The following is a 24,176-nucleotide window of genomic DNA, read 5'->3' as shown; positions in this document are numbered from 1 at the left end:
CAGGGCACACAAAACCTGAGCTGTCCGGACTGCTAGGACGGGGCATCATCGCAGGCTGCACACCCGCTCAGCAGCTGAAGGTGCCCCTAAGTCAGTGCACCTAAAGTCACCGTCCCATGGCAGGGTGCCTCTGCCGGCCGCAATTCTCCAGGTGCCACTAACCTTGTGCAACCCAAGTCAGTGCCACGTGGTGGCAGGCCGGTGATGGCCGCAAGGCCTCGGGTGCCACTAAACCTGTGCAACCCCAGTCTGCGCCACGTGGCGGCAGGCCCGTGATGGCCGCAAGGCCTCGGGTGCCACTAACCCTATGCAACAACAGTCAGCGCCACGTGGGGGCAGGCCTGTGACGGCCGCAAGGCCTCGGCTGCCACTAACCCTGTGTGCAACAACTCATGGGCCCTTTATGATTGAGAACCGTGGAGCATCCGTCATCCAGTCACCACCGGCAGAGGGGAATGTGACGTCGTTGGCCCCTTATGTTGGCGGAGTCACATGGCCTGTGACGCCTGTGCCGGATGGGTGTGGTGTGCGTGCAAACTTGCCCTCATGGAGTGGATGTGACATGCTGACAACTAGACCAGCGACCTGCACACCACCAGCGAGTACACCTGCGAAGGGTAGCAATGAGGGCCCCCCATCGGAGCGTAGGAGGAGTGGTCTGGCCTGCCGTACGCCAGACCAGGGCAGGGCTTGCAACAATGACTCGTGGGATCTGGGCGTGGTTCAGTCTATGTGCGGACATGGAAGTGACTGATGCGTGTGTCACTGTTGTAATGTTCACGGGACCCGGTACACAATATGCAATGTAGCACCCTCTGAATGGCATCCCACAGGATGAGCATCATTGATGCAAGGGACATCACTGTCCCTACATTCACCCACACATTCATACATGAATGATGAACGACATAACACAGCAGTGCGTCACTGGATGTTTATTGCACATCCAGAGCAGTGCTGCAGCTGGAACGGTACAGGGTAATGCCGAGCACACTACACACTATGGGCCCTGAAGGGACAGCCAGAGTCCATCGGGGATGACAAGTACTGCGTAAGAGGTAGGGTACAGTCCGCAGTCTGGTAGACGTGTCATTGGTCATCAAACAGGATATGGCAGTCCATGTCGCTGTCCAAGGTGAGTGGATTGGAGTGTATCGGGGGTCAGTGGAAGGTCATGAGTCCATGTGCGGCACCAAGCAGGAACAGGCCAGGTGGCAGAAATGAAAGCTAGTGCCTCCTGATCACAAACCCATCCATGTCCTCGTCCCCGGATGTGTGCTCTGCCCCACCTGTGGGTGTTGCAGTACCAGCTGGGGCAGTGTGTGCGATTGACACATCAGGGGCCAGAGGAGGGTTGTCGGCCGCACTGTGTGGCAGTGACACATCAGGTGCCAGAGTGGATGCGCATGCCGCACTGTGGGGCATTGACACACCAGGGGGCGGAGATGTGAATGGTGTAGGGTCAGCAGCATTTATCAGCACCACGCCTTGTGGCAGCAATGCTATGATGATGGTCTGCAGGGCATGGTATATCCCAGCTACATTTCGCTGATGTACAGTGGTGGCTGCCATCCTTTCCGCCTCCATCCGCACCATGTCCTCCATGAGCCTCCGCATGTGTGCCAGCTCACGGCTGCTATCACTGGAGCCCCTCTGAGCAGACAGGTGTTCTTCTCTCCGCGTCAGAACTCCAACGTTGTCAGTCAAGGCTCGTTGGAGGCCATAGTGTGGGTCTAGACACCCATGGATGGCGTCCAGTTTGGTAGCCATGAGGTCGAACCCCACCTGCACCTGCTCAGCTGTCTCCCTCTATGCCTCCAGCACACGGCATTGGAAGGCCATGTGTTGTTCCTGGGGGTCTTGGGAGACTGGTGGGGCTGTGAGTGCCTCCTGCTGGGTGGTTTGGGTGGTGGGTGGGGTCTTCTCGATGCAGCTAGTCAGCCCTGATCCTTGAGGTGAGTTGCGGATGATGTCAATGATATCTAGGAGGGCTTGGGTGTCAATGCTGGGGTTGTACTCCTTGTCATCAGTGAAGAGTGGCTGGGACTGCTCTGCAGGGGGTGTTGACGGTGGCCTGCAATTTGAAGGGGAGATGGTGTATTGCAATGTGTCCACATGTATGTAGCCACATGGTACATGTTGACATTTGGACAGCATGGCATTGTACATTGTGACCGTCTGTGGATCTGAGCGATGACCCAGAGTCATTGAGGGTGTGCACTGTGCTCTGCTTGATTGTGCATGTGTGCCATTGTGGCCATCTCCACCCTTTCCCCCAGTACCTGGTGGTTATTCACCCTGTTGCAGTTGTGTTGTGTCCTGTCCAGCAGTGTCTGGTCCCCCGACTCCGGCCAGAGTATCCACAGTGATGACTGTCGACATCAGCTCCTTCATGTCATCCAGCTCGAGTTGTGGCGCTGGGCCCCCACCTCCAGTCTGCATTGCTGCCTTCTGGTTGGCTGCGAGTTCCTCCTTGGTCTTCCGCTTGATATCATTCCATCGCCTCTTGATCTGTTCCATTGTACTCTTGTGCTCTCCGACGGCATTCACCTTGTCCACGATGTCCCGCCATATTACAGTTTTGGTGCCCAATGACATGTTGGCGGTCACAAACAGTTGTTGATGGTGTTGCATCACCTCCATGACTATGATCCTGCTCACCTGCAGACTGAACTTTGTCTTCCTCTTCTTCTTGTCCTTGCCCTTCCCTGTCCCCGATGTCCAAGGCTGGTTGTCTGGGGTGCTTGTGGGGTTGCGCTCGTCCTCTGTGTCTGCTCCAGCTGCCTCCATGGTGCTTGGGTGTTGGTCAGTTTGTGTTTGGGTGTTTTTTCTACTTTTATGGGGATTTTAACCGCTGGCCAGGTGTGTGTTGCAGGCCTGGTGCTGCTTATCGCTGATTTTCTCATTGCGCTTTGGCCCATCGCAGGTTTTTTGGTGTTGTGGTTTGTGTTTTTATCTCCATCGAGGTGGTTGTATCGTGGACATTGTCCGCTGTTTCAGTAGACTATTGCATGGTACCGCCTTGTTGTGAATTCCACGTTGACACAGGGTTTTTTTCCCGCAATGGTCTGTGATGTTGAGAGTTGCCTGAAGCTACTCTTGCGGTAGTTATCACACGTTCTTGTGAATATGCCCATCGGTTTCGGGTTTGACAGTTTTAGAGCTCCACTTTCAAGTTAATGCTGAGGTGTCTTCCTGCATTTAAATCCAAGAACAGCCTAAGATAATACTCTATTTGATTCTACATGTTCAAAATGTGTATACTTCAGCTTCGATTGGCTCTCAGCCACATGGACAGAACTCACATTTGACTGAAAATAATGTTCCAAGGACTGATGGGGTCTCAAGATAGCAGTACAGTAAGGCAAAGGCAAAGGATCCTGGAAACTACAAACAGAAGGAAGTGGTGCTGGAGCTCAACTGTCAGTGATGGTGGAGGAAGTGTAAACACAATTGCATACATAATGTGGCACTCGTTGGCAAAGGAATTTGTGCTGTGTAGCTCCAAGCATTGACTTAATAAAACAAAATGAAATAAAAAAAATAGTGTTATCGCTACTGACAACTGCCCACCCAGGCAAGGATGTAAACTATGAGAAAGAACAAAAAAACATATATTATAATATCATACAAACAAGCAGTGCTTTAGGTGGAATGGAAAGGCTCAAAAAGGGGTGTGGCCCTTGTGAAGAACAGTGTGGCCTAACAGAGGACACTACAATCCTGCACTGTACAAGTTCTTAAACAAACAGTTTCACAAAACCATAAATTGAACACTACAAGCACCAATACATTAAAGCTTTCTACATAAATATGCTCCTGTGCCGGGGGCATGGTCTCACCGAGCACCAAGTTGGGTGCTCTATGAGCAAGCTTTGCTGACTGAGTTAAGAATCTGACATCATCCGTGAATATTGGGGGTTCGGGTTGGCGCTATCACACGGGGGCATTAAAGTAAAACCAGCTGGCCCATGTCTGTTGTGTCTTGGGGCCGGATGCCCCCCTCTTCCTGACTTGGAGCATGCAAAACAGTGCACCTAACCTGTGGCCTACTTGCTGGGCACCTGGAATACAGCTGCTCACTTGCACGCAGTGCTGAATTAGACACACTGCGACCCGAGGCTGCGATCGCTGATTACGGCGTGGAATCTACAACAAACCTAGATTGTGCCGCCAGGAGAATCCCCAGTCTGAGTCGGTGAGGAGGATGGGGACTCAACTGCGATGGTTTGGGTAGATCGGCTGCCGTGTGAGTGGCAAGGTGGGCGTGCTTGTGAGGAGGAAGGCGTGTCCGTCCCTGCAGGAGCCGATGTCTGATCTGTGGTGCTGCACCACTCCCTGATTGGCCCTTCCGGAAGGCTTGCTGGTGAGGCTGACCGGCTGCGTGGCGTGCGGCCTTGGGCCCGCTTGTAGATGTGGGGAGCGCATGGCAGTGGGCTGGGATGGAAAGTCTCTTGTCCCCGACTCCTGGAGAGCCGGCACGAAGACCAGTCAATCCGCGTGCCGGGTTGCCGGGCAGACGTCGTTGGCTTTCTATGCTGGCCCAGACTGTGCAGATAGGGGGGCAGATTTACAAGAAAGTGACACATCTGTACAGATGCGTCACTTTTCCTGCACTACCCTTAGAAACCCTTGCGCCACCATAGATGCGCCGTATTTACAATAGGGCGCACTATGGCGCAAGGATTGACAGTTGCATCAGAAATTCTGTCGCATCTGTTGGCGGAAAAGTCACGCATTGCTGGAGTCGTGTCGCAAGCATGACGCAACTCCAGCAATGCGTGTTGAGGCCTATTCCCACTACCCTGCGTCATTACTTACGCCTGCTTCAAGCAGGCGTAAGATTTTGATGCAGTGGTATCATAAAAGTGGCGCAGTGAAATCTTGTAGATTTCACTGAGTCACTTTACGAGGCCTTCCTGCGTGGGGGCGTCCACCCTGCATACATTATACCTGACGTAGATGCGTCACGTTGTAAATAGGCCGCACTGTTTACGCTGCTGTTGCGTCAAAATAGTGACGCAACTGCAGTGCAAAAGTCACGCAAGGTGCTGGTAAATCTGCCCCAGGGTATTTTGGGCCTTGCCTGTTTATATCCCCCGACCCACTAACTAGTATCATCCTGCTGAGCTATAGTAGGTGCGCAGTGCACACCCTCTATGGGCGCCGGCTGTGGCTCGCAGGGGGAACGATTGGCTTGCTGCTCGCCCGGCGTATGAGGCAAATCCAAAGCTATGCTTTGATGTTTAACCTTGGGCTACTTTTGTGTGTGGGAAACATGGAACGTTGCACTTTCCAGTGAGACTCTAGCTGGGGCCTCTGTACATCATTCTCCCACGGTCTGTGCATCTCTAGTGATTGCCTAAGACTGTATTTGCCTAGAGCTCGAGCATACTCGTGCCCCTCCCATGAGGCCAGATCTGGGAGGTTTGGCGAGGCCCTGGGTGATATTTTCAGACCAGCACTGCTGTGGCTTCTGAGTTGCGTCTTGTGGCTATGAACCAGTCCGCTCATCTACGAATGCCCATTTAGTCAAAGTTATCACACCCCACTATTAAGCCACTGTTGTCCTAGTTCCTTCAATCGCCACAAAAATGGGCAAACAAGATTGGAAGCAGACTAAACTCTCTTTCGGAAAAAAGGTGCTCCACTCAGCAAGTTGACAACACCTCGGACCAAGAAGTCAACTCAGCACGGACGGAGGAGTCAGGACTCATGGATGTCAAGGCAAGCTTGAAAACAATAGACCCCAAATTAAACTTGCTCACTTTATGCCTTGACCATGTTAGAAAGCGGGTGGACAAGCATGCTGCAAGACTTGACCAGCTGGAAACCCATGTATCGGATGTGGATGGTCTTCAAGCTGACTCGAAAGAGCATCCCTTGTGCATGGACAGAGTGCTAGAGCTCATTAAGCCAAAAATGAAGATCTTGTGCCCCTCTCAAGGCGCAATAATCTCCGCATAGTGGGAGTAACCGAGACCACTGCCATCTCCAGAAAGGAAGACTTCATCAAAACTTTGTTGCGGGATATCTTCGGGGTGGATCTATCACCCTTCTTTATTGTTGAGAGAGCCCACAGGTCACTTGGTCCCAAGCTGCCGTTGGGCGCCTCGCCACCATAGTAGCCCGACTGTTGAAATATAGGGATGTGATTCGATCCTCAGACTGGCCCGCAAGAGAGGACAGATCCAACATCAAGGAAATACCGTGTCATTCTACCCCAACTTCACCTTGGCGGGACAGGCAGCTCACCGCGATTTCTTATCTGCCAAGAAGATGCTGCAACTGGCAGGCATACCGCATGCCCTCTTATACCCCTGCAAAGGTGTCGTTTTCTCATGAAAGCAAAATGCATTACTTCATAGATGCTAAGGAGGCCCTGAAATTTGCCAGAGAGTCGAGACCAACCAATCCCCGGTGGCCTTCCCGCACTCCTCGGCTGGGGCACAGCTTAGTGACAATGATTGATGCTTCCATGTCCTTGCGGTGCAAGCTCCTTCCTGGTTGGATGGGGAAAGGCAGATGTTCCTCACAGATATTGCACATCTTTCTGCCAGAGTTGTTTATAATGTAGTGTTTGGTAATGTTATCATTCATGTTTGGTATTCCTGTACACATATAACTAGACATGCATACAACATGGAACTCCCATAGGCTCAACTGCCCGGCCACCCAGCCTCTAAGGGGGATTGTCAGCTTGGTGTTTCCACGGCCTCGAAGGATAATTCCCATTTGTTGAATTCCTGAGGTGGGGTTTCACAACCTATATGGGGGGTTGGTGTGGGTGGAGGGTAGGTAAGGGAATGTTTTCTGAGGTTGGGGTAAGTGGGCAGGGATATCTACAGATTCTGAAAGTTTGTTGGCTGGTCGCATCAGATCGCACTCCATCAGGTACAAGACTAGTTACTCCCTAGTTTGCCCCAGATAGGCTATCCAGTGTGTCCTGTCTTACATGGAATGTGCGCGGGCTGAATGATGGCCATAAGGCTCGACTTGTACATGCCTATCTCATGAGACACAAAATTGACATTTCTGTCCTACAGGAAACCCACTTGGTCAAGGCCCCTGTTTCTTGCCCTTTTCTCATGAGGATGGGGATATTCTCCTCGACTTACTCCAATTATGCAAGGGGGGTCACCACCCTAAAAAAAGGATCTACCATGGCAGACATCCCACTGTTTCAGTGAAAAGATAAGTTATATTGGCAGTCTCACTCTACAGACACCCTGTAACACTGGCTGCTATATTTAGGCCCAATATTGACGACCCTGGGTTCTTCACGAAGATATGGCACTTAATAACTGAAATCGGTCCCCAGACAGTACTCTGATGGGGAGACTCTAATGTTTTTCTGGAAGACTACTGGTGCCCCCATACTCAGGTGGCAAAAACATTGCACTCACTAAAGTACATTTGGTATACCGCACACCATGACGCACACAAAGTCACCAGCCTCTCCTCACAACATAATGCATGGTCCAGAATTGACTTCTGGCTGATCTCTAAAGATGTGTGGCAATCACCATCATCAATCACTCACCTCCCTCACACCCTCTCTGACCATGTCCCCATGCTGCTGGTCCTGCAAATACCCCATACCCTACCTCACAAATTCACAATAGCACCGACCACCTGGTGCACTACGGGATGCAACTTTTAAAGAAGAGATCTGTGCAGCCTTCCTTGAATATTTTGAAAATCAATACTGGCTTCGTCAGCTCTCCCTCTGTTCTGTGGGAAACTTTCAAGGTAGTCATAAGAGGTGTATGCATTGCCAAGCAAAATGGCATCCTCAGGGCTATCTATGGGTCACTTACCGAATTGGAAGCCGATATCGGCGCCCTAGAGTCAGCTCTCTTCCAATCCAAGATTCCATCCCTATGGCCAGTATTTGCGACAAGATGACCGAATACCAAGAAGAAGCAATACGTGAAACCCATTACTTAGGCAGGGAGGCTCGGGCCCGACAATATAGAGAGCGGAGGACCAGCTTTGCTCTTCTCTCTCTGACCTTCAGCACATCATGTCTACTTTTTATGCCTGCTTATACTCTGATACTCCCGTAGCAAGCTTTGAGGATCTCCAGAGATATTTGGATAACATACAACTGATCTGTTTGTCCAGTACCTAACAGGAATGTCCAAACCCCCACATAATTGTGGAATAAATAACTCAGGTGACTGTAAGTCTGCCGCTGGACAAGGCTCCGGGCCTTGATAGGGTAACTACGACCTTCTATAAAGAATGCTCCCAGCTCTTGGGCCTCACACTCCTTGACATGTACCAGGACACCATAAAAGCAGGGTATCTTCCCCCATCCCTGAGAGAAGCCATCATAGTCACACTACTTAAACCCGACAAGCTAGCGGAGCAATGTGATTTTTATCGCCCCTTGTCACTCAAAAAATCAGACAATAAGATCTTTGCAAACATATTAGCAAACCAGATGCTTCTAATGCTGCCATCGACCTGACCAATCTGGCTTCATCCTAGGGAGGTCGACATCTCATAATTTCCGAACCCTTTTTGCTGTGATGCACCACCTACACACACAGCTCACTGCTTCAGCTGCACTTTTAGGCGCAGCAAAAGCGCTTGATTCGCTGCAATGGGCGTACCTCTTCCCACTGTTGCAGAAACTGGGACTTGGCACTCGGTTAATTGCAGAAATTCAACTTCTATAAGCCCTTCCCACAGCTCGCATGTGGCTCAACAGCCTTATCTGTGAACGATTCCCAGTCACACGCGGTATGAGGTAGGGGTGTCCACTTTCACCCCTATTATTTGCTGTTGCCATGGAGCACCTCGCTGCATGCCTCTGCAAACACCACACGGACTGAGGCATGGGCTTCACATCCCGCAGTCGAGTTATATCACTCTACGTGGATGACATTAAGCTTTTCAAAGAGGCCCAACAATTTTAGAACCTGGAGTGTATAAATTTATCAGGTGAACAATGGTTCAATTGGGCCAATGGTCCTGTGCAAGCTCCTTTTCAGGGAAAGAAAGAGAATTTTCTTAATAATAGGTTCCATACAGGACTCTAGAGTATGCATTCTCTAATGGAAAAAAGCAAGTAGGACAACCTCCAATATTTTTTGTGTTTAGTGCAATTAACTTATTCATTGCAATCTATCAAATCATTTTTTGTAGTTTTCACGATCCAGTGCTCACAAATAAGTGAAAAGAACAGTGCTCTAGTGAGTGGGAGAAGGTAAAAACATGCAACTCTTCAAAAACAAAAAAATTGGAATATCGTGGTTACCCTAAATGATTAGTTAAACGATCACTGAAGAGGGCGTGGTACAACCACTGTGAGTTTCTGTTGACACAACGCGTTCCCAAAACGTATGAACGTGTACCTTATGTTACCACGTTTTGGACTAAAAGCAACCAAATTGTAAAGATAGTAAAACGCCACTTGCCCTTGGTGCAGGCTGTTGAAATTTCTAAGGAGAAGCCTCTATTTTCTTTTAAACAAGGTAAAAAGGGGCGTGGCCAAGATGGCGGAGTGAGCGGTCGCACTCTCCCTGAGCTCCTGAATCCCCAGGCCCTTGGACCGAGAATTTTAGCAGTATCTCCCCTATATCTGCTGGGAGATCGTGGGGAAAGAAGGGGACTACCAGCGACCCGGCGGTGGGACTCAGCGAGACCCCGAACGATATCGCAGGAGGCCGCGGAAGGCAAGCGCGGGATGGAGCAGCAGGGAGGGGCCGAGAGCCGGAGCCTGCCGACGCGGACCACGGTGCGGAGCCAAAGCACCCCCGAGACTGAGCCGGCGAGAACCTACCCCGATTGACGGAGAAACCGGGAACGGGACTGCCAGAAGACCCTCACGGGGAGAGGTCGACTGAAGACGGCGGGTGGCGGCGCCGAGGCCGGGGCCCGGAGCCACTACACGGCGCGGAGCCGGGGGCGCGGCCTACAGGCGGACAACGAGGTGGAGAGCGACAGCGGAGCCCCGCATCGGAGGCCCTGGTGAGGAGGTACTCTGGCGAGATAGCCTGGGCGGCAGCCGGTCCTGGGCTCCGCGGGGGACACGACGGATGGCCCCGCTAGCCGCCTGACGTCAGAGGAAGGGCGGCAGAGCGGTACAGGGCCCAGTGAGGAGTGCGGAGGAGCGTGGGGGCGAGCGCGGCAGGAGAAGAGGTCGAGGTGCACCTGGCGGCCTGGCCAAGGGCCCAGCACGCATCTGCCCGGGGGAGTCGCCCCTGTATTGCTTAGAGATGGACAGTTCGCCTGCCGGAGCAGCCGGTGAGCCCCGGAGGACTGCAACAGCGGAACCTGGCCCGGATCGGGCGATCTAGGCCCCTGGGAGGACACGTGGCATCTTGCGAGGAACGGCCAGGGGCCTGCGGAGGGCGCCACCTGTGTGGCCGGGGGCCGGGTGGAGGACACTAGTGTATCCGGCGAGACTCGGAGTGGACGGTTTCCCCCCCCCCCCGGCCGGCGCTGTTCCCTGGGAAGGGCTGCAGAGAGAGAAAGTAGGCCCCACGGACTCGCGCTGCCACCCAGGGGTGAGAGGCAGCAGCACCGGGACTGAAGGCCCGAGAGAGGAGCAGGCTGAGGAGACCCTCCTGCGGTGTGTCACGTCAACGGGCCCGAGAGGTGAGGTGTGGGCTCGGCGGGGCCCTGGCGGTGGTGGGCTGGTGCCGCCGGACCAACCGACGCAGCAGGAGGACGGGAGACCGAAGAAGCGTGGAGCGAGCCCCGTGGCCTAGCGACGCCGGCGGGCGGGTGGAGCACCCGAGACACGGGAGGAGCCGGCCGCCCCCTACCAATGGCGGGCAACAGAAGCAACAAGAAGGGGGACCGCACTCTCCCGGAGATGCTCGGCAGGAACCACCAGAGGGTGGATAAGGGGCAACCGTCGCCGGGCTCCTCCGGGGGTGCGCAGGAGACGGACGAGAGAGAGCCGCCGGTGACTAGAGCCTTCATGGAGTCACTCTTCAGCTCCCTTAGGGATGACTTTCAAACGCTGAAACAGGAAGTCGCTGGGGAGATGCGAGAGGTGCGCAGAGAGGTAAACGGCCTGGGAGAGCGGGTGGCTTCCGTGGAGGGTGCTGGTCAGAGGAGGGACGAGGACATTGAGCAGTTGCAGCAGGAGGTGCTGCGCCTCCGAGACCAGCAGCTCGACCTGCAAGCCCATAATGAGGATCTTGAAAACAGATCCCGGCGGAACAACATTCGGGTCCGGGGAGTTCCGAGCGCGGACGAGGGGTCTGATGTGACCAGCTATCTACAGAACCTGTTCAGGGAGATCTTGGGAGAGGCGACGGACTTCCCCATCCGGATTGACAGAGCACATAGGGTGGGCCCGCCGAGACGCACGTCGGCACCACCGCCGGATATTCTGGCCTTTCTACCGGACTTTCCACTCAAGGAGCGAATCTTGGCTGAGGCAAGGAAGAAGTCATCCCTGACCTTTCGAGGACACCCAGTGGCTTTGTATCAGGACTTATCTGCCATAACGCTTCAGAAACGCAAAGCTTTCAGGATTGCCACAGACTTTCTGAGGGAGCACAGCACGCCCTACGCCTGGGGGCACCCCTTCCGACTCATCTTTCGGTGGAATGGCACTTTGCACCAACTACGCTCCCTGCGGGAGACCTGCGGGGTATTGGGCATTCCTGAGACGGAGGAGGATACGGCTACGCCGCACCGGAGGCGCGTTACCAGAGACGGCTGGCAGCGGGTGACGGGGCGGAACTCTTCTGGCCGCACCGTGAGGCCGGACTCACCCACCATCAGGGCTGGCATGGCCGGCGCGGTGCTCGAGGTGGCCAGAGACACCACCGCTGGTGACGTCGCATTGACGGCGTAAGAACACTCCGGGGGGAGATCATCACAGCTTACTTCACTTTGCAGGTTTGGGGGCTCTGGGGGGGGAGGGGGTAGCGGGGAGGGGACGGTGGCTGGACGTCCACTTAAGTTACTCACCACAGACTAGTCCCTCGTGGGACTCGGCTGGGACTATGGTTCATTGGGGTTGGAGGACGGGGGAGGGAGGGAGGGAAGGGTGGGGTTTGGGGTTGTTCGACTGTTGTCCAAGGGGTTGCTTGTTGGGGTTCGGGGGGGTTCGTTTAGGTTGTGGGGTTGAGGGAGGGGAAGGGAGTGGTTGGGGGGTTGAGTGGGAGTGTGGGGGGGGGGGCTCGGGAGGGGAGGGGGGAACGTCCAGTGCACCACAGGGATTACGGCCGCCTTGGCGGCGCTCTTGAGACGGACTCCGCGCCTGCGGAGGCTTTGCGCTACTTCACCTATCCTTCCCTATGCCGCCTACCACTCTTAAGCTCGTGACACTTAATGTTCGGGGCCTCAACAACCCGGTTAAGCAGCGCGCTGTGTTATCCCTACTAGAAAGCACCCGAGCAGACATCTGCCTCCTCCAGGAGACTCACTTGTTGCCTCGGGACTGCCACAGGCTCCGATCCCACAAATTCCCGACTCAACTCTTCTCTTCTGGCAATGCTAAGACGGCGGGGGTGGCGATTTTGGTGGCCAGGCAGTTCAGGGGAGAGATCTTGCACAAACAATCTGAACAGAAAGGGAGACTGTTAGCCTATAGGTTCAGGGTGGGGGGTATCCACTTCACAGTGGGATCTGTATATAGCCCAAACGAACAACAAGAACGCTTCTTACACGCAGCTTTGGAAGATGTCACTGCCTCACAGGACAGGCACATTATCCTCGGGGTGACCTCAATATGGTCTTTGACTCGGCCCTAGACAGATCCGCGCTTCGCTCTCCGCAGGTGGGGGAATTCTCGGCCGGGTGTAAGACACAGCTGGCGGAGCTGGACCTCCACGACCTCTGGCGCCGCATGCATCCTACTGATAGAGACTATTCATACTACTCCCACGCACATAAGACCTACGCGCGCCTGGATAACTTTTTGGTCACTGCGCCGGTATGTGCGATAGCTACCGCGACAGAGATGGGGGTGGTCTCCCTGTCTGATCACGCTCCGGTCACCGTCGAGCTTCGACTGCCGCCGATCTCGGGTCCACCGTGGGCTTGACGCCTGCGGGACACATTGCTGCATAGGAAGGCAGTAGTCACGCACGTGACGCATGCCATCCAGGACTACCTGTCCCATAATGCGGATTCCAACACTTCGCAAGCGACACAGTGGGCGGCCATGAAGGCGGTGATACGGGGGGAGTTTATAGCTCTTTCCTCAGCCGACAACAAGGAGCGGCGGCACAAGAGGGAGGAGCTCACCCAGCGGGTCCGCGAACTGGAACAGGTGCACCGCAGGACAGGGGCTCCCCGGGTATGGCGGCAGCTAAAGGAGGCCAGAAAGCTCTTGGCGGCCCTGGACGTGGACCGCGCGGAGTACGCAGCTTTGCGCTTACGCCATGCCTACTACACGGGAGGGGATAGATGTGGCCGGCTGCTGGCGAACAGGCTTAGAGCGGCTCGACAACAACAGGTAGTGAAGGAGGTCTCCGACTCCACGGGGTCGATGGTTACGGAGGACACCCATATAGCTGAGGCTTTCCGGGGATTTTATGCGGACCTCTATACGGGGGACCCCCCGATGCATCGGCTACGGCGGCCTATTTGGACTCGATTGCCCTCCCCTCCTTGACGCCTTTGCAGGCGGAGCACCTGGACAGGGATATACGAGTTGAGGAAGTGATCTCCGCCATCGCCCGACTTAAACACGGGAAGGCCCCGGGGCCAGATGGCTACACATCCCTTTTCTACAAAACGTTCTGTGCGACGCTGGCCCCGCTTCTCACGCGCCTCTTCAACTCCTTCACTGCTCCCGGGGCCATCCCACCGGACCTGCTGCAAGCCTCTATCACGGTCATCCCCAAACCGGGGAATGACCGGACGCAATGTAGTTCCTACAGGCCGATCTCACTTTTGAACGTGGATCTTAAGCTGTACACTGGGATCCTAGCGGCCCGGTAGGCTCCCCACCTACCGGGCCTTATAGACCCAGACCAGGCGGGCTTTGTCCCGGGACGGCAGACGGTAGACAACACCAAGCGGATAGTTCACCTCTTAGAAAAAGCATCACGGATCCCAGGGTAGAGAATGATGCTTTCGGTGGACGCGGAAAAGGCGTTTGACCGCGTCCACTGGCCTTTTTTGGAGCAGGTCCTGCGGAAGGTGGGGATAGGGGACAGATTCTGATCATGGATTTTCAATTGCTACAAATCTCCGACGTCAGCGGTACGGGTGAATGGCTACAGCTCCAGAAGTTTTGCCATTGAGAGGGGCACGAGGCAGGGTTGCCCGCTGTCGCCCTTGCTCTTCGCCCTGTACATGGAGCCTTTCGCCCAACGGGTGCGTCATAACCCAGCAGTGAGGGGGGTGCGGTTCGGAGGCTTCACTCATGCCATTAGCCTGTACGCGGATGACGTCATACTGTCGCTGGATGATCCGCTCACTGCCCTTCCGGCGTGTATCGAGGAGTTGGACTCCTTTGCCGCGGTGTCGGGATTCAAAATGAACGTGGGGAAGTTAGTGGCGTTGGACGTGTCGCTCAAGCCAGCTACTAGGACTTCGTTGCAGGACCTCTTCCCGATGCTCTGGTCGAAAGAGTTTGTGCCTTATCTCGGGATTCAGCTGGCTCCCACCTTGCCGGCTATGGTGGCGGCTAATTATGCCGCTTTGGGCAGGAAGATTGAAGAGGAGATAGGCCGGTGGGATCGCAGCGCCTTGTCATGGCTGGGCAGAATAGCTGCCATCAAAATGACTGTTTTGCCCCAGATTTTGTATTTGTTTAGGGCGTTACCATTGCAGCCACCTACGGGCTGGATCCAGCAGATGCAGTCGGACCTGGCGCGTTTCATATGGCGGGGCAAGAAGCCCAGGATGAAAAGGGCGCTCTCTATGCTCGCGCCGGAGGCCGGGGGGCTGGGGATCCCGGACCTCCGCAGGTACTTTCAGGCAGTGCAGTTACGTTACTTGGTGGAGTGGAGTAGGTGGGAATCCAACAAGCACTGGCTTTTTCAGGATCAAGCGGTGGCGGGCAGGCCCTTGCAAGAGGTGCCGTTCCTTCGAAGGGCTCACCGCCCGGCGAATCTATATGCCTCCTTCGTCACGCGAGTACCCCTACGGGTCTGGGATGCTACCAACGCTGTGCACGGCCTGACAACATTCCCTTCACCTCTCACACCCTTGCTGGATAATCCGGACTTCACCCCGGGACTGGAGACGGGAGCCTTCGCTCTCTGGCGGGAGGCGGGGTGTCGGGCCCTGTGTCATATGTATGACCCGGAAGGGGTCATCCCCTTCGTGCGCTTCAGACAGGAGTATGCGCTCCCGGAGACTGAGAGGTTGCACTACCTACAGGCTCGCCACTGGGCGCTGCATCCACAGGTGCAAGAGGCGGCTGATAGGAGACTTCTCCCGTATGAGCGATGGCTTCTGACTCGCACGTCCGACGCGAAGCTAATCACCGATCTCTACAAGCTGTTACAAACACCCTCCTCCCACTTCTATAATCCGGGACGGGAGCGCTGGGAGAGGGAACTGGGCAGGTCACTGAGCCATAGGGAATGGGAGCAGGTGGCATATAGGGCCAGGCACTCGGCGTACCATATGGGACTCACTGACACGTTCACCAAAGTCTCGACGTACTGGTACTACACCCCGGAGCGCATACACGACATTGATCATAGCAAGGATGCTAGCTGCTGGAGGGGATGCGGGCGGGTGGGCACGCTGTTACACATCCTGTGGGGCTGTCCGCTCCTCGACTCTTATTGGAAGGAGGTGATAGACGATATCGATTCCCATTTTGCCACTGAGCTGCCGCGCTTCCCTGCATACATATTACTGGGCCTCCCGAACGGGTTGATGTATCCCTTGAAATCCCGCAGGGGTAGACAGATAGCTATTGCACTGGGATCGGCGATGCAGAACATCCTCGCGCACTGGCGCTCCAAGACACTCCCCACTGTCACGGGCTGGCTTCACAGATTATGGCATGTGTTGGGGATGGAGAAATTGTCGCTTATACTGGCAGGGGATATAGAGCAGTTCAATGATCTCTGGCAGCCGTTTCAGTCCCTTCTGGTTACTGAATTTAGGGAACTGACCTGCCCGAGATATCTTCGCCTCCTGCGGCTTACGGCCCTGGAGGAATCTGCCTCTTAATTGGTAATGGGGTGGAGTCCCTCTGGGAGAGACAGGGAGGGGGAGACGGAGTGGATCAGACCTACGCACTGGACGGGGGGAGGGCAGGGTTTGGGGTGGGGGTATGGGAATTAGGGGTGGGGGAGGTTGGTTCGGGAGGGGGGGGAATTGTTTTTGATTGTTACGGCACTGTTCATCATCGAGTGTCACAGGGGACTGCAGTATTATTAGAATGTTCGCTACAGGGCCTCCAGCCCGGCATTGGACTTCGCCGCTGTACTCGTATACTCACGATGTGTCGTATTGTTTGTTGCTATGCGTTGCAATAATAATAAAAACATTTTAAACCTAAACAAGGTAAAAATATACGTGACCACTTGGTCCGTGCTGCTTTACCTATGAAGAGCTCCCTGGATTTGACTACTCTATAGGGCCTTAACAAGATCATGGGCCACTGCCGATGTGGGAATTGCCTTATGTGTGATTCTTTGATGAATACCAAACAGATCATACATGGTAACATCAAACACGATTTGTGTGACCACACCAACTGTAATTCGCAAAATGTGGTATACGCTATCTGGTGTCCATGCGATCTTATTTATGTTGGCCAGACCACACAACGCGTTAAGAGTCGGCCCAACACAAAAGTCGCATTCGATGCCAAAAATGAGCATGCACCTTTGGTATCCCATTTCTTGGAACATAACCATACCCCCTACGATCTACGATGGCAGGTGATCAAACTGATTAAGATCCCACGTAGGGGTGGTGACATTGTCCGAATGCTTAATCAAGCGGAATGTCGTTGGATGTTCCGCTGTGACAGCATTAACAAGGGACTTAACAGTCTTGAAGAATGTATGGCTGTACTCTTCAACTAGACCAATAGACATATTGAGTTCCCTTTAGACTGGTTTTTCAATGTGAAAATGTGCTAAACTGAATTGTTTGAATCTGGAGCTAATGATCTGTTCTTGTTTTTAGTTTATGTGTTTTTTACAACTCCATATGATAATGTGCTTATGATTTGTTTTATGTGTCTTACCTTTTTGTAATCTTGGTTACCTGATTCACATTGCAACCATTATTTTCATGTGGTAGAAATCTGATTTGTCTGGATATACTTAAGCATGAAGGCCAAATGCTTGACTAATCAAATATGAAATTGAATTATCATATTATATGTTAAAGTTTAAAGTACAAGTTTGCCATTACGATGGTTTGGATGTGATGCATTATTTTTGTACACCTAAACCTGTCATTGTGGTTAAGATTAGCTAAGCCTTTAAGTACAGGTTTGGTATCACGATTTTCTGAGTATCATGTTATACACTTATATACTCTATCTTAGTAGAGAGTTTGATTGTATTGAACAAACCAAGTCTCTGTATGGATCTTTGAGATTTTCTGTCTCCTGATTAAGCGGTGCTTTTGTATATTGGCTGTTTTTTTTGTGGGATGTAGTCTCTGACAAATTCTTTTTTGGTAATTCAGTGTACAACAGCATGGATAAATTGTATCACACAGCCAATAATATCTAGACTCTGTGAGTGAATGTATTTTAATTATGAGATCTTGGGAAATAGGCTCTGTTCCTTTCTCTTAATCTTATTATGTTCCTCTTTTCTCATTTGATCTTTTTCAAAATGGCCGCAGATTTTTTAAGTAGTGATGCGACCCCCAGCATTTAATAGTCAGTTTTTCTATTTTATTAGTGAGGCTATACCGTTATGGTTTTTCGAATCCTCCAACAACCCGATTATGGAGAAATACACTTTGTTATTTTACGCCCGTTTATGATACGTTTTTGAAGCACTGGCACTTGGATGTTATTTTTGTACCCACGTCCAGTCTGCTTTCTGTATTCATGACGGGATGCTTTAAATTGACGGGCGTGTGTACTCAGTGGATCGGCTCCCATTTCTGGGATTCGTATCTGCGACTGGACGCTGCACGCGAGGATTTCGAATTAAGTAAAGGGCTGCACTATGCGGGTACCTGGTTCCCTTTTAAATGACATCGTTTTGTTAGACCAGTTTTAAATTAACTGGCCTGTTCATATTATTTGATTAATTAAGAATTTGTGTACACCTCTCAGTGACCTGACTACTGTTGGCACTATTTTCTTTTTGTGAAATTCACTATAAAGTTGGGTTCGTAATCTCTACGTTACAGGACCCAGGCGGTTTTCTCCCCATTTCACTGCTGGCTTGAGCCCTTGGGTAATTTCCATACATCAGCTTAATGCATGATGTTTTGCCTTGGAGGTTGGTTCTAATTTAGTTTGTTGAACTACGTCAGTGACTTAAATTGTGGGGTGCTATTGAGTATTGGGCCTTTAGTGGTTTTTCTAGACCTATTTTGTCATTTTTTAATTTTTCTTTCAATAATTTAATTACAAACCCTGCCCGTGATGTTGTGACCCGATTGAGGGGTACACTCACACCCTGATCTTCTCTTCCAAAACTTGGCAACCTGAGTGTGGTTAATTTCATTCTAATACCAGCTATTCAGTGGGATTCCTGGTTGACATCCCTACAGGTATGTGGATTTTTTATGTTTGTTTTTATTTTTATAATTAGTGTAGCAGTCCTTAATTGTATTTCTGATAGTTATAGGATTGCCCTTCGAATTCTGGCAATTTGGCCGCACACAGGATGAGTGGCGTCGCCTTCTTGTGTGCATGAAGGAAATTTATTGAGGTGATTATTTAGCTCCTTCCTTATTCCATCTTTCCTTCATTCACTAGTTTTTTACTAATTTCTTCACACGCTGTGGAATAATTGCGTATGAGGTTGCTGTTCTAATTTTTTATTTTCTGGAAATATTTCTGATTCTTGGTCTTGTTCCATTTTCTATCTTTATTTCACTTTTTCATGATCTTTTGTCTCATACTCGGTGGTGAGCAAAAAATGTTTATTCGATTTTGTAAATCCATGTACATATTTAATTTTTTAGAACAAAAAGTGGTCGCTTTCACTCTTGAAGTCTTCTGTCCTGATGATGACCCTTAAAGCAATCATGGGTCGAAACGCTGTCGACGCTTAAAAAACGTGGCCTAACTAAGAGAGGACACTATTGTTATATTGTGTCATATGATGTATTTGTATGTTTTCTCTCTGCCATTGTTTGTTTAATTTACACTTGTCAATGTTTATAATTTTTTTATTGGCAGTGTAAATGTCTGAGCGCCCTCTCTTCATTCCCATTGTGGTTTTCGTCAGTATTATATTGAATTTATATTAAATATTATCTTTGTGATTATTTATGTACATGGTTATTTCAAAATTATGTTAGCATAAGTTTCTCTCCTTTTTACACAGTTCTTTTCCTTTTTTCCTTTTTTTCACATTAATTGGTTTACAGTTTGTTATTTTTAGCTCTCGAACCATTGTTTGGAACATAGCAATAAAAAATATGGTCGGGACTTCAAAGCCATACTCCACTACTGCATGCCTCACAGCAGTGCATGCGCTGCGCAGGCTTGACCTAAAAAGTGGGTTAGCAATTTATGACCAATTTTTAGGACTCGCCTGACCCAGCGCATGCGCTGGTCTGGCGAGACTTTTTTTGAGAGCTCAAAAAATGCTACAATGGCCAGCCTAGAGCTACAGTGCATGTGCGCGGGCGGGTGCTTAAAAGCAGAGGCTGGCAAACCTCGTCATGCTCATTAAATGCCCGCAATCACTTTCACTTTCGCCCGTCGACGCCTAAAAAACGTGGCCTAACTAAGAGTTTAAACCAAAGGAAATGATGGACGGAGTGTTGAACATTGCAAGCACTCACCCCCAGTCAACTGATCTGGTTTTAATCCATCACCGTTCTTTAGCCCACTCTGCCACCCCAGTTTAGACATGGCCATATGCAAATCAGTCTGACCCTGTGCCTCATGGGAACAGTCCAGCCCGAACTGCCAAGCCATGTCTTCCCTGGACCGGAAACAAGCTTCCTAGGACCGGTTTCTGGCATTTCAGCTGTCTTCAGCCAGGCTTGCTTGAATCCAGTGGCAAAGTGAGCAAGGGACTCACGTCTGAGCATACCCTGCCAACTTATGGCGAACAAAGTAAAAACCAAAGGAAATGATGGACGGAGTGTTGAACATTGCAAGCACTCACCCCCAGTCAACTGATCTGGGTTTAATCCATCACCATTCTTTAGCCCACTCTGCCACCCCAGTTCAGACATGGCCATATGCAAATCAGTCTGACCCTGTGCCTCATGGGAACAGTCCAGCCCGAACTGCCAAGCCATGTCTTCCCTGGACCGGAAACAAGCTTCCTAGGACCGGTTTCTGGCATTTCAGCCGTCTTCAGCCAGGCTTGCTTGAATCCAGTGGCAAAGTGAGCAAGGGACTCACGTCTGAGCATACCCTGCCAACTTATGGCGAACAAAGCAAAAACCAAAGGAAATGATGGACGGAGTGTTGAACATTGCAAGCACTCACCCCCAGTCAACTGATCTGGGTTTAATCCATCACCGTTCTTTAGCTCACTCTGCCACCCCAGTTCAGACATGGCCATATGCAAATCAGTCTGACCCTGTGCCTCATGGGAACAGTCCAGCCCGAACTGCCAAGCCATGTCTTCCCTGGACCGGAAACAAACTTCCTAGGACCGGTTTCTGGCATTTCAGCCGTCTTCAGCGAGGCTTGCTTAAATCCAGTGGCAAAGTGAGCAAGGGACTCACGTCTGAGCATACCCTGCCAACTTATGGCGAACAAAGCAAAAACCAAAGGAAATGATGGACGGAGTGTTGAACATTGCAAGCACTCACCCCCAGTCAACTGATCTGGGTTTAATCCATCACCGTTCTTTAGCCCACTCTGCCACCCCAGTTCAGACATGGCCATATGCAAATCAGTCTGACCCTGTGCCTCATGGGAACACTCCAGCCCGAACTGCCAAGCCATGTCTTCCCTGGACCGGAAACAAGCTTCCTTGGACCGGTTTCTGGCATTTCAGCCGTCTTCAGCCAGACTTGCTTGAATCCAGTGGCAAAGTGAGCAAGGGACTCACGTCTGAGCGGGCTAAAGTACGGTGATGGATTAAACCCAGATCAGTTGACTGGGGGTGAGTGCTTGCAATGTTCAACACTCCGTCCATCATTTCCTTTGGTTTTTGCTTTGTTCGCCATAAGTTGGCAGGGTATGCTCAGACGTGAGTCCCTTGCTCACTTTGCCACTGGATTCAAGCAAGCCTGGCTGAAGACGGCTGAAATGCCAGAAACCGGTCCAAGGAAGCTTGTTTCCGGTCCAGGGAAGACATGGCTTGGCAGTTCGGGCTGGACTGTTCCCATGAGGCACAAGGTCAGACTGATTTGCATATGGCCATGCCTGAACTGGGGTGGCAGAGTGGGCTAAAGAACGGTGATGGATTAAACCCAGATCAGTTGACTGGGGGTGAGTGCTTGCAATGTTCAACACTCCGTCCATCATTTCCTTTGGTTTTTGCTAACTAAGAGTAACCAAGTAAAGGGGCCAGTAACCATGGAAGGATACAAATGATGACATGACTGGACTAAGGAGGGACTAAAAAGCCTATTAAGGAATCAGAAGCCAGGATTTACTAAGGACAAAGACACAAGCCAATGAAAAATTAGGACGGGAGTGTGCGAGGCTTCTTTCTCGTACTGTGCTACAACAGATCTTCACCAGAGCAGCGCTTGCGCACTGGCTCAGGCTCACCCTAAAAATGACATAATTTACCTATTGAATTAAAGTGTGACTATCCAGTGGAATTGCATTCAGAACAGTGCCATTTTTAGTATTGTAGACGCTGTGGACAACATTTAATATACTAACTGGTATTTGTAGTGCACAGAGCTGCATAACTGTCAATCTTGCTGGTGTTAAACATGTAATATGAAGTGACATGGTGCTAGCGGAAGTATAAACCACTTAATCACCATGAAATATCCTGCTTTTAGATATGGCAAGATAGGTGAGTTCTGACAAATCCATTTGCGAGCCAGTTACTTGAAATGGGGTTCATGGCACCTCTGCATTTCTACAAGACATGCTCGGTGGCGTCAGCACATCTAGTCCTTTCCTCACCCAGAGAATGTTATTGGTTTGGATGCTCTGTAGGCTGAGCAGGGATACCACACTTGTGCCACCACCTTTACTAATTCATCTCCATTGTTTTAAAGCATCTTCATACACGGACTTGAAGATCTTTGTTATTTTGAGGGCATATTTGTTGTTGTGGTGTTTAAGCCTCACTGGGCCTTGCTTGTGACGTGTAGCTTGAATAGTGCAAGTGCTTAGTCTTCTAACCACATACTTCCACAACTTACAATTCTAATCCAACACACATTATTCCACTCCACACCACATTCATCCACAACACTCCAAACAAAAACACGTGTCAAAAACATTTTAAATTACCACGCTGATAGCTCTCTCGCAAATGTGAGACCTATTGCATTCCAAATGCTTGTCTTGTTAGAACTGCCAGTAGTGCCGAGTGCCGGCAGGATCCAGCCCACCTAAAGCCCTTCAAGCAAGGCATTTTAAGTAGTTTGTCTGCCCGAGGTTGGAATGAGCTGGCATTGGAAGACCCATATTTTATCTGACGATCTGGCTTCGGCGTCATCCAATGTTGAATACATCAGAATAACAGGCACCTTGCACTTGCCGGTTTCACACCAGCAGCCAAAAGCAGTGATCAGATGTGACAGCATACTCAGGTGCTGTAAAATTCCGATGGCTGTCCAGACACCATTCTTTGTTGAGACGTCCACAGATATCTGAGCCTTCTATGTCAGTAATCCTTCATGCGATTGACCTCACCATGGGACCACTTGTAGGCAATTGGTTGCTAGTAAGTACTACGATATCCCCGACTAGGGTGAGCAGATTTTGAGAAGCAAAAAGCAGGACATTTAGAAAAAATAAAAGGACTACAATTTTACATCAAATGAAATGCCATTTGTAAACCCAGTATTGAACACGTTAAATAGCCTTCTGGTAAAAAAAGGATAACTAGACCTGCTTTGGACTGCATGAAACTATATACCTCTTACTGTTTTTGGCCGACCTTATCTAAAAACCGGCACGTGAGATAAATTTGTCAAATTCGGCTCGGACAGGTGGTAAAAACTGTGGACTCTGGTCACCCTGACCTTTACACACTTACTGGCAGACTTCTTTCTGCAGATCTAGTGACAGCACTATGTAAGACCAAATAATTCAGGTAGAAAAGAAATTGGAGAAATTGGAAATTACTGAAACACTGCTTGCTGGCTCTTCGCCTACAAAAGGGCCAAGAACAAAGACCACACGTTTCTATACCTTAAACATATTAATTAATCACTACAGTTCAAATACCAAGACCCCTGAAGCAGATAATACAAGCTACAAGCAGGCTTTATCCATCCCCTCCATGCCCTGAAGATAGAGTTCTCCGAATAGCATCTGTCCAACACTATTTCTTCTTTATTTACATCTCGCTGTGAGCCATAGAGCAGTGTGTGAGGATCAACATGCCTACCAAATCCTCCAATTTCTTGAGAAACTTCAAGTCCCGTGGGAATATGGTGGATGACGGTTATTCCGTGTAATCTCACGAGAAGCTACATCCTGTCAGTTTTGTCTCAAAATAAAATGTTTGCTAGCATAAGCGCCATGAATTTTCAATTCTATTAAGAACACGGAGGCGAGGATTATTGCTTCTCTTTCTTTACTGTTAAAATCATAGCAGTCAATGAAAACTTTGTGTACAAAAAATAAACTACATTTCCCATGAGGCTCATGCAACCAATCATGTCCCATCAGACCCTATAAGAGTCACCATCTCCTTTACATGAGCCTCTTTCTTAGCTTGACTCTTTTAGTCCAAGTGAGAACATTTATTTGAAATCCAAAATATCATCCTCCAATGTGGAAGAGCCATAACCAAGAACTAGGGAGTCGTCCAACTTCTTTGACCAGAAGAACAATTATTCAGCTTTCTGTTCTAAACCTGGATTTGGTGTGTGTAGATTTAGATTCCGTATATAGGTTTCCCGATTTATGCCCTTATATAGGTACAATTCATATTGCCCTTATTTAGTCATAGAAAATCCAGCCCTTATTT

This window comes from Triturus cristatus, chromosome 7, assembly GCF_964204655.1.
Source record: "Triturus cristatus chromosome 7, aTriCri1.1, whole genome shotgun sequence".
NCBI lineage: Eukaryota > Metazoa > Chordata > Amphibia > Caudata > Salamandridae > Triturus > Triturus cristatus.
This window is presented reverse-complemented; position numbering follows the sequence as displayed.